Source organism: Schistocerca nitens, chromosome 5, assembly GCF_023898315.1.
Source record: "Schistocerca nitens isolate TAMUIC-IGC-003100 chromosome 5, iqSchNite1.1, whole genome shotgun sequence".
Taxonomy (NCBI): domain Eukaryota; kingdom Metazoa; phylum Arthropoda; class Insecta; order Orthoptera; family Acrididae; genus Schistocerca; species Schistocerca nitens.
The window spans coordinates 487,232,996-487,245,312 of NC_064618.1; the positions used below are offsets into that span (position 1 = coordinate 487,232,996).

At 42.4% G+C, this 12,317-nt stretch overlaps 1 non-coding gene across 1 annotated transcript; it reads left to right on the top strand.

Annotated features, from left to right (window-relative positions):
* The first annotated feature begins 11,600 nt into the window (after positions 1 to 11,600).
* Positions 11,601 to 11,675, top strand: Trnat-cgu (transfer RNA threonine (anticodon CGU)). The gene has a single exon. It is a non-coding gene; the product is annotated as a tRNA-Thr (tRNA).
* Positions 11,676 to 12,317: the final 642 nt, after the last annotated feature.

Consider the following 12,317-nt stretch of genomic DNA (forward strand, 5'->3'; position numbering starts at 1 on the left):
TTCAGCAGATAAATAAAATACGTAGACTTTGATTCTGGACAGTGATAATGGAAAACCGACATAAAATTTGTAGATATTAGATTAGAAGTTTCGTTTTCAATAGAAATGAATTCCAACACTTTTTGATGTACCCCGCTTTTTGAAATGAAATATTTAAGTAACACTGGAAGAAACTTTGTGATTTGTGGTTACAGGTGTCAACGGATAAACTTACGCAATTTACTTTGTCAAAATATTTTTTTAGAAGTTGCTTGCAGCAAGGAGTCAATACATGGTTAACAATGGCTTTAGCTTTGTTTCGTTTACAACTAAAATTGACATCATGGAGTTTTTTAATGACATTTGCTGTGAAATCCATGGAACTGTAGCTACGATTATGATACAAGGTATAGTATGCAAAAGCTGCAGCCAATATAGCCTCTTCATTTCCTGGAATTTCAAAAATTACTCTTCTACTATTTACACATTCTGTCTTCATACAACTTCGAGCTCGTAACTGTAACGCGTGGTTCTCATTGTATAGAACCGACTTTAATCAAATGTCTTATAGCAATTCCGGTGAAGTATCAGGTCAATCTTCGACGGTAACATCATATATTTCGTTACTGTAATTAATGTAAAAGCTCTATGATCCTGAATATCAAGGATCTGATTTCATGGCAGACCGTTAATAAAGAAAGTTTATGCTGGCTGTGTTTTACATTTTGAAACGCATGTTTCATAGGAACAATGTAATCATAATTTCTTAGGATGTGTGAAACAAACGTACTCATTGGGTACTGTTTTGGTGAAGACTGATTTTAGTTCTTACAACAGCAATAGGAGAAGTCGCTTATATCTGTCTGATTCATCATACTAAACAATATCCCAGTTCCTACCAATATCCCAATTCCCACCAAAAATACGGCATTGCAAATTTTGCGGTGAACTTCATAACTAAGGTTTGTTATTTCTTGGAAAGTTTTTTTTTTTTCTTTTAAGTTGGAAGAAAAGCTGTATTTGCGTTTAGACATAATAGCTTAGTTCACGCATACACGACGCCGAGTGCTAACACACCAACACATGACTCAGCTAACTTATTCTGTCTTCATTGTTCATAGAACGCGCTAAACAATGACAAAAATAAGGGAGAGAAGCGCCGATCCAGCATTACTCGCAACAAGAAATATTAAAAATATTTTGGTTTTTAATTTAGAAAGGCTTTGTCAAGAAACTACATGACCTATTCGCGCCCTAACAAAAATTCTGGGGACGCGAGGGACAAGCAAAAACAGGCGACTGTCCCGCTTTTTACGGGACGGATGGCACGCGTATTTTCATGTCCATTGGCTGTTCTAAGTGCAGTCTAGTTTTTATGAAAAACCTTTTGCTCGCAGTATTTTATCCTAGCCACCTTCAAAATTTCTCTACATCTACAAATTACAAAAATATTGGTTTAGTCTTGGCGCGTTTAGTCTTGGGCAGAATAGGCGGCTGCCTATGGCGGCGGTTTTATGGGATTGTGAATTTTAAGCGGTGGCTTATAAGCTGCTGCTATTTTAAAAACGTTTTACTCGCAGCTCTTGAGAGGAAAATGCGAACTTAGCTCACAGTGAAATGGGTATGAATAATGTTGGTAACAACCAGCTTAAATTCCGTGAATGGAAAAAGGTATTCACCTGATTCAGCGTCGTACCTTCCAGGTGTTCGGTATTTTACCAAACTGCTCGGTATTTCAGCCCCATGTTCGGTGTTTGGTATTTTTAGAATTCCGTTCATCACTAACTTATTTACTGATTTGCAGAGTCTAAAGTATTTGTGAATTAATAATAATAATGAGCGTATGGCATTGGTGCGGCCGGCGCTCCACAAGTTCTTCAACGCCACTACGGCGACTTGGGAATGAATGAGGATGAAATGATAATGAATGACACACAACACCCAGTCACCACGAGGCAGAGAAAATCCCTGACCCCACCGGGAATCGAACCCGGGACCCCGCGCGCGGGAAGCGAGAACGCTACCGCAAGACCACGAGCCGCTGACATTTGTGAGTTAATGAAATATAATGGAAAGGAAGATTCCTACTGTTTTGTTAAGATTAGTGTATTACACGATCACTGTAATCGTATATAATCCTTGCTTTTTGGGCAATAATTTCTTTACTTATACCTACACCCTTTTCAGCTTGTTGTTGTGGAACATCACGATTACTATTTTGACTGTTACAGAAGTATAGGAAAGAATACTATGTATGGTGTCGTCCGAAGAACGAGGTCCCCTCGCAAAGTTGGTACCTCACGACGGAACCGCAAGTAGGGACAATAGCTGTCTCATGCAGCAACAAATGAGAGACGTCGGCATAGACACGCTCTGAAGAGGTTCCATACGCCACCACCGCTGCAGGAAGATTACTTACGTCAGAGCGTAGCGCCGCTCAGCCCACTGCAATTATCGCTTACGACGACAGTATCGCGAGGTGTTAGGAGTTTGAAATCAATTTTATATTGAGATGAAACTATCATTCTGTTTGGCGTCAAGTGATAAGTTATAGATTACAGCGACAGTAACAATTGCGTAAGTGAAATTCCTGTGGACGTGGATTGTTTGCAACTTAAATATTTCAGATTGTTCGAGTTTTAATAAAGTGATCTAATATTTCGTGTGTGTTGTACTATTTGCTCGGCCTCCTCTAGAGGCAAATATAGGCTTGATAGAACCCATTACAGTGCCATCGCGAATGTGTCCAATTGTTATTCGTCCGACACTCCGTTGTACATAAAATATGCATTAATTTATACGAAGAGATCCATTTGCAAAATAAAACTTTGGGACAAGCTTCTATGCCCACAAGCTCGTTTTCATGGAACACTTTTTCCAAAGGAGGAGAAAAGCATAACACAAAAAATCATCAGTAGGATAATGGCCGTTCCATACGGCGATGCCTTTGTGGAAAGAATCTTCAGACACATGGATCATTTATGGTCTGACGCCGAAACAAATAGAGTGTCGCTATGGTAAAAGCAGAACTATACATCCGCTGTAACTTGAAGGTTACAACATGCAACGACTTTTATCAAAAAATTAAAGGTAAACAAATTGTTGTAAGCTCTAAGCAGCAATAACAAATTTTTAATATATACTGTTTTATTGTGCTCACTCGCAGCCCCCAGCTGAGCCGTTCTTTCAGCCAGGCAAGAACGCCCATACCCGTGGACGAGATAGAGTGGATGGGGGGGTGGGGGTGGGGGAGGGGGAGATCTCAGTGGAAGGAAAAAATGTAGTGTAATCAACTATTTTTCTCAGGCAGTGTTCGGTAATTTTGTCAGTTTAATCTGGCAACCGAACTTCTCACATGGTATACGTTAATAAGGCAAATTTCGTTGCTCGCCGCGATTGAGTTTTGTGATGGGGACGCCGCTAATTCTGTCGCAGGAGTAGCCGGTGTCGCCAATTGAAACTTCGGATTTAAAGGAAATACTACAAAACAGTCTAACAACCGGCCACTTGGCTAGCAATTCAGTTTAATTTGAAACTGCAAGGAGTGCAGTTAAGTGTTTAGTTTGTGATTTATGTTTTAGTTGTAACTGAAATGGGTGTCAGCCGGAGTAGTGTAAGCGGTTCTCGGTATTGGGAAATCTCGAAAGATAAGGCAATAAACAAAGAGGAAAATGTGAGAAAGAGCGCGGAAATGGATTTGATATCTAAAAAATAAACATAGCCAGCTAGTTCCAGTACGAGCTCGAGTATAGAAACATCAGACTAACATAATAGTGTGAACAATATTGAAAATTGTGCAGTGTGTGTTTTATCTGAGAAAGCGGTTCCTATATTAGAAACAATAATAATGGCACGGAAACAATCCTTTCAGTTGGCCAAAATACAAAGCGAACGATAATAGTGATTCAGTTTCTGACGATCCTGCGAATTGGATAATAAATGAATTCCTTCGAGATGATATCGCTAAACAAGGTCATGTAGCACAGAATATGGACTACTTTCATAAGCTCATGTAGGCAATATACTAACTTTGCAAGATACTGAAAGCTTTGTTTTTCAGAACTATGAGGAATTGCGAACAAAAACAACAAAGAAATGGCGAACAACAACAAAGATTATTATTAGTATATCCTCAAAGCAAACGTAGTGTATTTTGTCCTATGTTTACTGTTTAATGGAGCATCAAATTTTGCAAAACCTAATGACGGATTTAATGATTCGAAAACGATCAATCCGATCAACTGCCCATGAAAATTCAGCTGAACATATGAAATGTGTGTTACTTTTGAAAGCTAGAGGACATTTCACGGGGAGAATAGATAAGAAACTAACATCTCAGCTTCTGTCAGAAATAAAATATTGGAGAGGCGTCTAAAATTGATTGTTGTTTGTGGTCAAAACCTTACCCATACAAGACCTCACCATCAAGGGTCGCAGCTACAGCTTTGGTTCAACATTTGGCGGAAATTTCCGGATAGCACTACAGGTAATAGCAGAATTCAGTCCTGTTCTAGCTCAACATACAGAACTTCGTGGAAACAAAGGGGAAGAGACCAGATATCTTTTTTTCAAACGTGTGAAGAGTTTATATCAATTTTGGCAGAAAAGTGGTGAAGTACACCACTGGCCATTAAAATTGCTACACCAAGAAGAAATGCAGATGATAAACAGGTATTCATTGGACAAATATATTATACTAGAACTAACATGTGATTACATTTTGCCGGCCGGAGTGGCCGTGCGTTTCTAGGCGCTACGGTCTGGAACCGAGCGACCGCTACGGTAGCAGGTTCGACTCCTGCCTCGGCCATGGATGTGTGTGATGTCCTTAGGTTAGTTCGGTTTAATTAGTTCTAAGTTCTAGGCGACTGATGACCTCAGAAGTTAAGTCGCGTAGTGCTCAGAGCCATTTGAACTATTTGAACTTTTGATTACATTTTCAAGCAATTTGGGTGCATAGATCCTGAGAAATCAGTACCCAGCACAACCACCTCTGGCCGTAATAACGGCCTTGATACGCCTGGGCATTGAGTCAAACAGAGCTTGGATGGCGTGTGCAGGTACAGCAGCCCATGCAGCTTCAACACGATACCACAGTTCATCAAGAGTAGTGACTGGCGTATTGTGACGAGCCAGTTGCTCGGCCACCATTAACCAGACGTTTTCAATTGGTGAGAGATCTGGAGGATGTGCTGGCCGGGGCAGCACTCCAACATCTTCTGTATCCAGAAAGGCCCGTACAGGACCTGCAACGTGCGGTCGTGCATTATCCTGCTGTAATGTAGGGTTTCGCAGGATCGAATGAATGGTAGAGCCACGGGTCGTAACAGATATTAAATGTAACGTCACTGTTCAAATTGCCGTCAATGCGAACAAGAGGTGACCGAGACGTGTAACCAATGGCATCCCATACCATCACGCCAGGTGATAAGCCAGTATGGCGATGACGAATACACGCTTCCAATGTGCGTTCACCTCGATGTCGCCGAACACGGATGCGACCATCATGATGCTGTAAACAGAACCTGGATTCATGACGTTTTGCCATTCGTGCACCCAGGTTCGTTGCTAAGTACACCATCACAGGCGCTCCTGTCTGTGATGCAGCGTCAAGGGTAACTGCAGCCATGGTCTCCGAGCTGATAGTCCATGCTGCTGCAAACGTCGTCGAACTGTTCGTGCAGATGGTTTTTGTCTTGCAAACGTCCCCATCTGTTGACTCAGGGATCGAGACGTGGATGCACGAGCCGTTACAGACATGCGGATAAGATGCCTGTCATCTCGACTACTAGTGATACGAGGCCGTTGGGATCCAGCACGGCGTTCCGTATTACCTTCCTGAACCCATCGATTCCATATTCTGCTAACAGCAATTGGATCTCGACCAACGCGAGCAGCAATGTCGCGATACGATAAACTGAAATCGCGATAGGCTACAATCCGACCTTTATCAAAGTCGGAAACGTGATGGTACGCATTTCTCCTCGTTACAAGAGGCATCACAACAACGTTTCACCAGGCAACGCCGGTCAATTGCTGTTTGTGTATGAGAAATCGGTTGGAAACTTTCCTCATGTCAACACGTTGTAGGTGTCGTTACCGGCGCCGACCTTGTGTAAATGCTCTGAAAAGCTAATCATTTGCATATCACAGCATCTTCTTCCTGTCGGTTAAATTTCGCGTCTGTAGCACGTCATCTTCGTGGTGTAGCAATTTTAATGGCCAGTAGTGCATGTTGTAGAAGGAAACTAAATATTTTTACAGAATATTAGATTCCACCTGTAGTATTACACATGTGATCAGCTGCCTTTTGCTATAACGTGTTTATCAAACAATGGATTTCCTATTGAAAGACTTATCTATATTGTTCGAAATTCAGGGCATAAATCAGGATAATTACATGATTCATTAATAAATTTATTACATAAACATGATTTGGGCATTCACTTATGCAGGGGTCAGCCATATGATAATTCAAGCACTATGGCTGGTAGTTATTATGGTCTCCGAGCTAAAATAAAACAAGCTCTCCGTGTGTATATTCTGTGTGCAGCTCATTCCTTTAGTTTAAGTGACAGCAGTATGTTTTACTCAAACGACTTCATTTTTCCGTTTGTCGCAAAAAATTTGAACTTTCTTCTCTGTAGTCTTTTATTCATCAGCAGCAGCTGCAGTTGTATACATCGAAATAATCAGCAACTAGTTATATGAAAGCCACTTTGTGCCCTTCTTCAGAAGATTATACCTATCACATTATTTGCGAGAGTCAAAAACAAGATACACGTAACATATTGCTGTGGTGGTTTGGTTCGTGGTGCCTATAACATTTTTTTACAGGCACTATTAGCCAAATGAAATCGGCAATACGCATGCATTCTACTGTTGGCGCAAATAATTCGATAGGTATAACCTTCTGATGAAGGGCACAAAGTAACTGAAACCGGTTAAGAAATTAAATTTCCTTTATGCAAATGGTTGCTGATTATTTGGATACATATTTTCTTCTCTGCTTCAGCGAGTCGATAGAATATTTTATAGTCAAAATTAAATAGTTCAGTCCATGTAAAAAGAACTTACAAAATACTCTGATCAAGGCGTCACGATCCCTGCTAAAATCTCAGTGTTAACTGGGTAGCAATAATATCAGCTTTGGAAGTTATCCAGGATGAAACTAAAAAGGCTCCACTAAGATGCGAGGCTGCTGCAGTACTGAGAAATCTGCAGAGTCCAGAAAGTATGATAATGATGACTTTTTGGTAGCGACGCTGAAGAGATTTAATGCAACAATTATTTGTTGAAAAGTGTTGATACCTGAAATGGTAGAAGTGGGATGGGAATGGTAAGATGTCAAGCCACTTTACAAACATACCTTAAAAGCAAATTTACTGTTAGTCTCTTCAAAACTTTTAACACTTGAACACAGATGGTAATTTCAGAAAATTTTAAACAAACGCTGTTAATCAGCATTGAATAAGGTTATTAACTTTACAACTCTGGTTTCTGACAGTAAAATAATATTGATAGTAAACAATATACGAGGTGGAATCCAAAATTTTCATGACTGGTGCTGCCATCTGGAAAGTAGGAGTAGTAGGTCTTTGCACCGCTAGGTGGTGAGAGCTGCATATCTGATGAGTCAGTGTGCGGAATGGCATTCAACTGGAAGGACGTGTTGTGTGTCCACAGTGATTTCCGTTATACTCTGTGTTTGATGTGTGGCGATTTTACGATGGATCAGCGAACAGAACAGTGCATGTGTATCAAATTCTGTGCGAATCTCGGGAAAAGTGCTACGGAGACTCTTGAAATGATTCAATAAGTGTTTGAGGGTCAGAACATGAGCTGTACACATGTGTTTGAGTGGCGTGCTCAGTTCAGGGCCAGCCATACAGACGTCGAAGATGATTCTCACACTGGAAGGCCCGTTAGCCACACGACGCCAGACATTGTTGCCAAACTTCAACAATTGGTTCGTGTGGATCGACGTCGAACCATTCAAGACCTTGCGGATTAAGTGGGTACTTGTTATGGGACATGTCAACAAATATTGACTGATGAATTGGGCATGCATCGTGTCGCTGCAAAATTTGTGTCAAGCATCTTGACTGCCGATCAGAAGGCACAGCGTGTTGAAGTGTGCACGGACCTTCGTGATACTGTATCTGATGATCCAACCTTCTTGTGACGGGTTATCACTGGTGACGAGAGCTGGATTTATGGTTATGACCCAGAGACAAAGCAACAATCGTCCCAGTGGAAGAGCCTGGGCTCTCCGAGACCCAGAAAATCGAGACAGGTCAAGAGCATGATGAAGAGCATGATCATCGTTTTCTTTGATACCAAGGGAACTGTGCACAAAGAATTCGTCCCACCCAACCAAACAGTGAATACCACATACTACTGTGACGTTTTGCGGCGGCTGAGTGTAAATATGCGGCGACGAAGGCCCGAATTTTGGCGTCGAGGGAACTGGCTGCTGCATCACGACAATGCGGCCTGTCACACGTCCTTGCTCACCAGGACCTTTCTTGGAAAAAAAAGACCATGGTGGTTGTACCCCACTCACTGTACTCGCCAGATTTGCAACCTTGTTACCTCGCGCTATTCCGAAAACTGTAACTCAAGTTGACAAGTTGAAAGGCCGTCGGTTCGACGCTCTAGACAGGATTGAAGAAGCATCGCTGGTGGTGATCAACACCCTCAAAGAACAGGGCTAGAAAACGTCTGACCAGTGGCAGAAGCGCTGGGACTGGTGTGTACGTGTGGATGGGAACTACTTCGAGAGTGATGGTGACCATTAGTCCAAAGGTAGGGTTTTCAACAGATGGCAACACCAATTTCGAAAATTTTGGATAGCACCTCATATACAACGAATTCCAAGAATCTCCAAGTGTGACCTTTTCTCCTTAAAACAAATAATTACAACTTGTAATTTCACAAATTGTTGACTCAACAACTCACTGGAGACAATTAGTTAAACAACAGATACAGTCCTTGCAAATCCACTATTGACCAAGAGATGAGCAACAGTACTTAACTTGTGTGTGTGGGGGTGGGGGAGGGGGGGAAGAGGGGGGAGGGGGGGTGTTATGCACCGCAGTGTAGATATTAGTTTTACAAATGACAGGCCCTTCAGTGCACCTGCTGGCCTTTATTTTTACAATAGTTCACGTCTTGGTCTTTCTGGTTAGAATAAACTTGGTACCTATAACATAAACCTATTAGCACCAGGCATAGACAAGAAGTCACAGTGCTTAATTAAGAAAAGACGTTTAATAACAGCAACAAACATACATAACCCTATGCACATAAATATGGAAAATTTGCAGTGAAAAGCAATTACAAGTATTAGAATTATTCCTTGGCATTAAACTCCACAAACCCATATAATTTTAAACTTCTAATTCAGATGCTCCCTCTCATACCAACTTAACAAATCAACAGTTTGAATGACTTCCAGACACTTCAAATAAGAAGTAACTATTTGACCAATGTAAACAAGAGCACTTGACTTTATGAAACAATTCTGGGTCAACAGCAGTGCAAACAGTTTAAGCCAGGTACTGGTATTCCACACACATTCAGTAAGTCAGCAACTAGTTCACAAACTATCCGCACTTTACGAGAAGCAACAGTGAAAAAATGCACAGCATACTAAATTACAGCCAACTGAAGTACAGATATTTCTTAACGGGCGAGGGAAACTTTATCTGTTTAACGTGGAAAATTACTAATTCAAAGCATTTAGACCAACCAGCTGTTTCATAACATATATGATCAGTAGTGTAATCCGGTCACAGAATAGTATACGAGGGTTGCCCGGAAAGTAATGCACCACATTGTTTTTCTTCAACACTTCTTTATTGAACATAATGAGAATTACACATGTGAGAGACTGGTGTTTTATCTACACACCCTGTTTTTCCATCCCATTCTACGGCCTTCCTCCAGGACGAAACAAGGGCGTGTATGCCCTGTCTGTACCAATACCTCACTGTGTGAATCACCTTCTCATCGTCCTCAAAAAGTCGTCAACAAATGGCATCCTTTAATGGCCAAAACAAGTGGAAGTCCGACGGGGCTAAGTCAGGGCTGTAGGGTGGATGGGGTAACACTGTCCAATCTATTTTGCTATGTGTTCAGCAGTCTTCAGACTTGTGTGGGGCCGAGCGTTATCGCGTTGCAGCAAAACATATCCTGGGCTGCTGTGGCAACCAAATCACCAGAAGCGCTTCTTGAGTTTTGTTAATGTGTTGACATATGCTCCTGCACTATAGGTACCGCCTTTTGGTATCAAATCAATGAGAATCACACCTTCAAAGTCCCACAACATGGTGATCGTGACCTTACTGGCGGGACCACTGCTCTGAATTGTTTTTCTGTGGGGATGGCGCCATTCCATCGACTGTCGTTTTGTTTCGGGCTGAAAATGGTAAACCCAGGCTTCATCACCTGTCACAATGCGGCACAAGAAGCCCCCCCCCCCTCGTCAGCTTTAAAACGTTGTAACAAATTAAGACAAATGTTTCTTCTGTGCGATTTGTGATTCACTGCAGGCCCATCCGCAAAACACTTTTGAATATATAAGAGTGCAGATAATTGCATCCACACTTCCTTTGCTGATTGACAGCTGCGGCGTCAGTTGACGGGTCGTAATGCGTCTGTCCTCGCGAATATCAGCTCGCTGCAGCATGTCAGCTGTGACAGCCGTGGATGGTCTCCCCGACAGCTGCAGATCGTGGAGCTCCACCGAACCGCCTTTTGATGACCTCGCCCCCCTTGCCCAGCGACTAACTGTACTTCTGTCGACAGCAGATGCTCCATAGACTTTGCACGAGTATTTGTGAATATTCCCCACAGTTTCTTTCTCTACTGCGAGAAATTCAATGATGGCACGTTGCTTGTAACGTGCATCACCTACAGCCGCCATTTTGAAACTGTCCTTCAGCTACGACACCTGTAGGAAGTGACGGCAACTTGGCGCGCTCACTCAGGAGATTTCAAATACGTAACGTTTCGCATTCCTAGCATTGTTTTCGGCTGAGAAAAAAAAATGCAGTCCATTATTTTCTGGGCAACCCTCGTATAATAGTGTACTTTTACTGGCTATGGAACATACTATTGCTTTAAACAGCCTTTGAGCCAGCAAACCAAGAAACGGTCACCGCTGTTTGTGAACACCAGTGCAAATTGGCCCCTCAGACTCTATTATAGTATATGAAGACGGTATATAATTAAATCAAGACCTTAAGCTGTCGACAGGTGTTGATATACATCAACGGGGATTGTTGAAAATGTGTGCCTCGACCGTGACTCTAACCTGGGTCCTCCTGCGTACATGGCAGATGCTCTGTCCATCTGAGCCACGGAGGGATGGTCAGCAAGGGTATCTGTTCTTTGGGACATGTCCGAAAGAACAGATACCGTCTTCATATAGTTAAGGCTAACCGGCCATTGAACTTCTTCTGTGCGGATGCACGCGCATTGCCCGAACTCTTACGGGACTCGGTAAAATTGTCTGCAGCGAGTAATGAGTGTAATTGGCAGGACATTAAGTTGGAAATGTGGATCGTATGGAGAGAGTGGAAGGGATAAGTCCTTGCAGTCACTCTATCCTCTGTGCCCTCGGTGGCTCAGGTGGACAGAGCTTCTACCACGTAAGCAGGAGATCCCGGGTTCGAGTCCCGGTCGGGGCACACATTTTCAACTGTCCCCGTTGGTGTATATCAACGCCTGTCGACAGCTTAAGGTATTGATTTAATTATCGTTTCTATTATAGTACTCTCGTCGGACTCAACGACCACACCAAACTACGGAGAGCCACAGGGATAACACGCCCCTCACTGCACCGTCCGCTCTCTCTATCTCTCTGCCACCAGCCGCGTGACCCGCCACCTTGCGGTGTATCTTCGCACTAACGCACAACCAAATTTTAAGGACTCAGGAGCAAACGACATGCCGCGCGTGCTTAAATAGTCTTCCAGTCAAAGACCTTCAGATTAGCGTCTGTGATCGGAAGACTACACCACGGACAACCAACGATACCCAGATTGGCAATAATCTGGGCTCGAAGCCAGCGCGCACCGCTCAGTACCGATACTGGGACTGTAATAAAGTTGTACGGATCGTTACTTGAATACGTTTGAGAGAATCGTTCTATCTACGACAAATGTGGAAATGCTGGCATCGAAAAAAGTAAAATAAATGTGTACAAATATGTACGCGAAAAGGAAAAAGTCAAGAAAACTAAAAGAGTACGAAACAGTGAAGTTTCATACTATTTTTAAAAGAAACAGAGGTTCCAAGGAGAATACGTTTTTGTGTGTTATAGACAAATT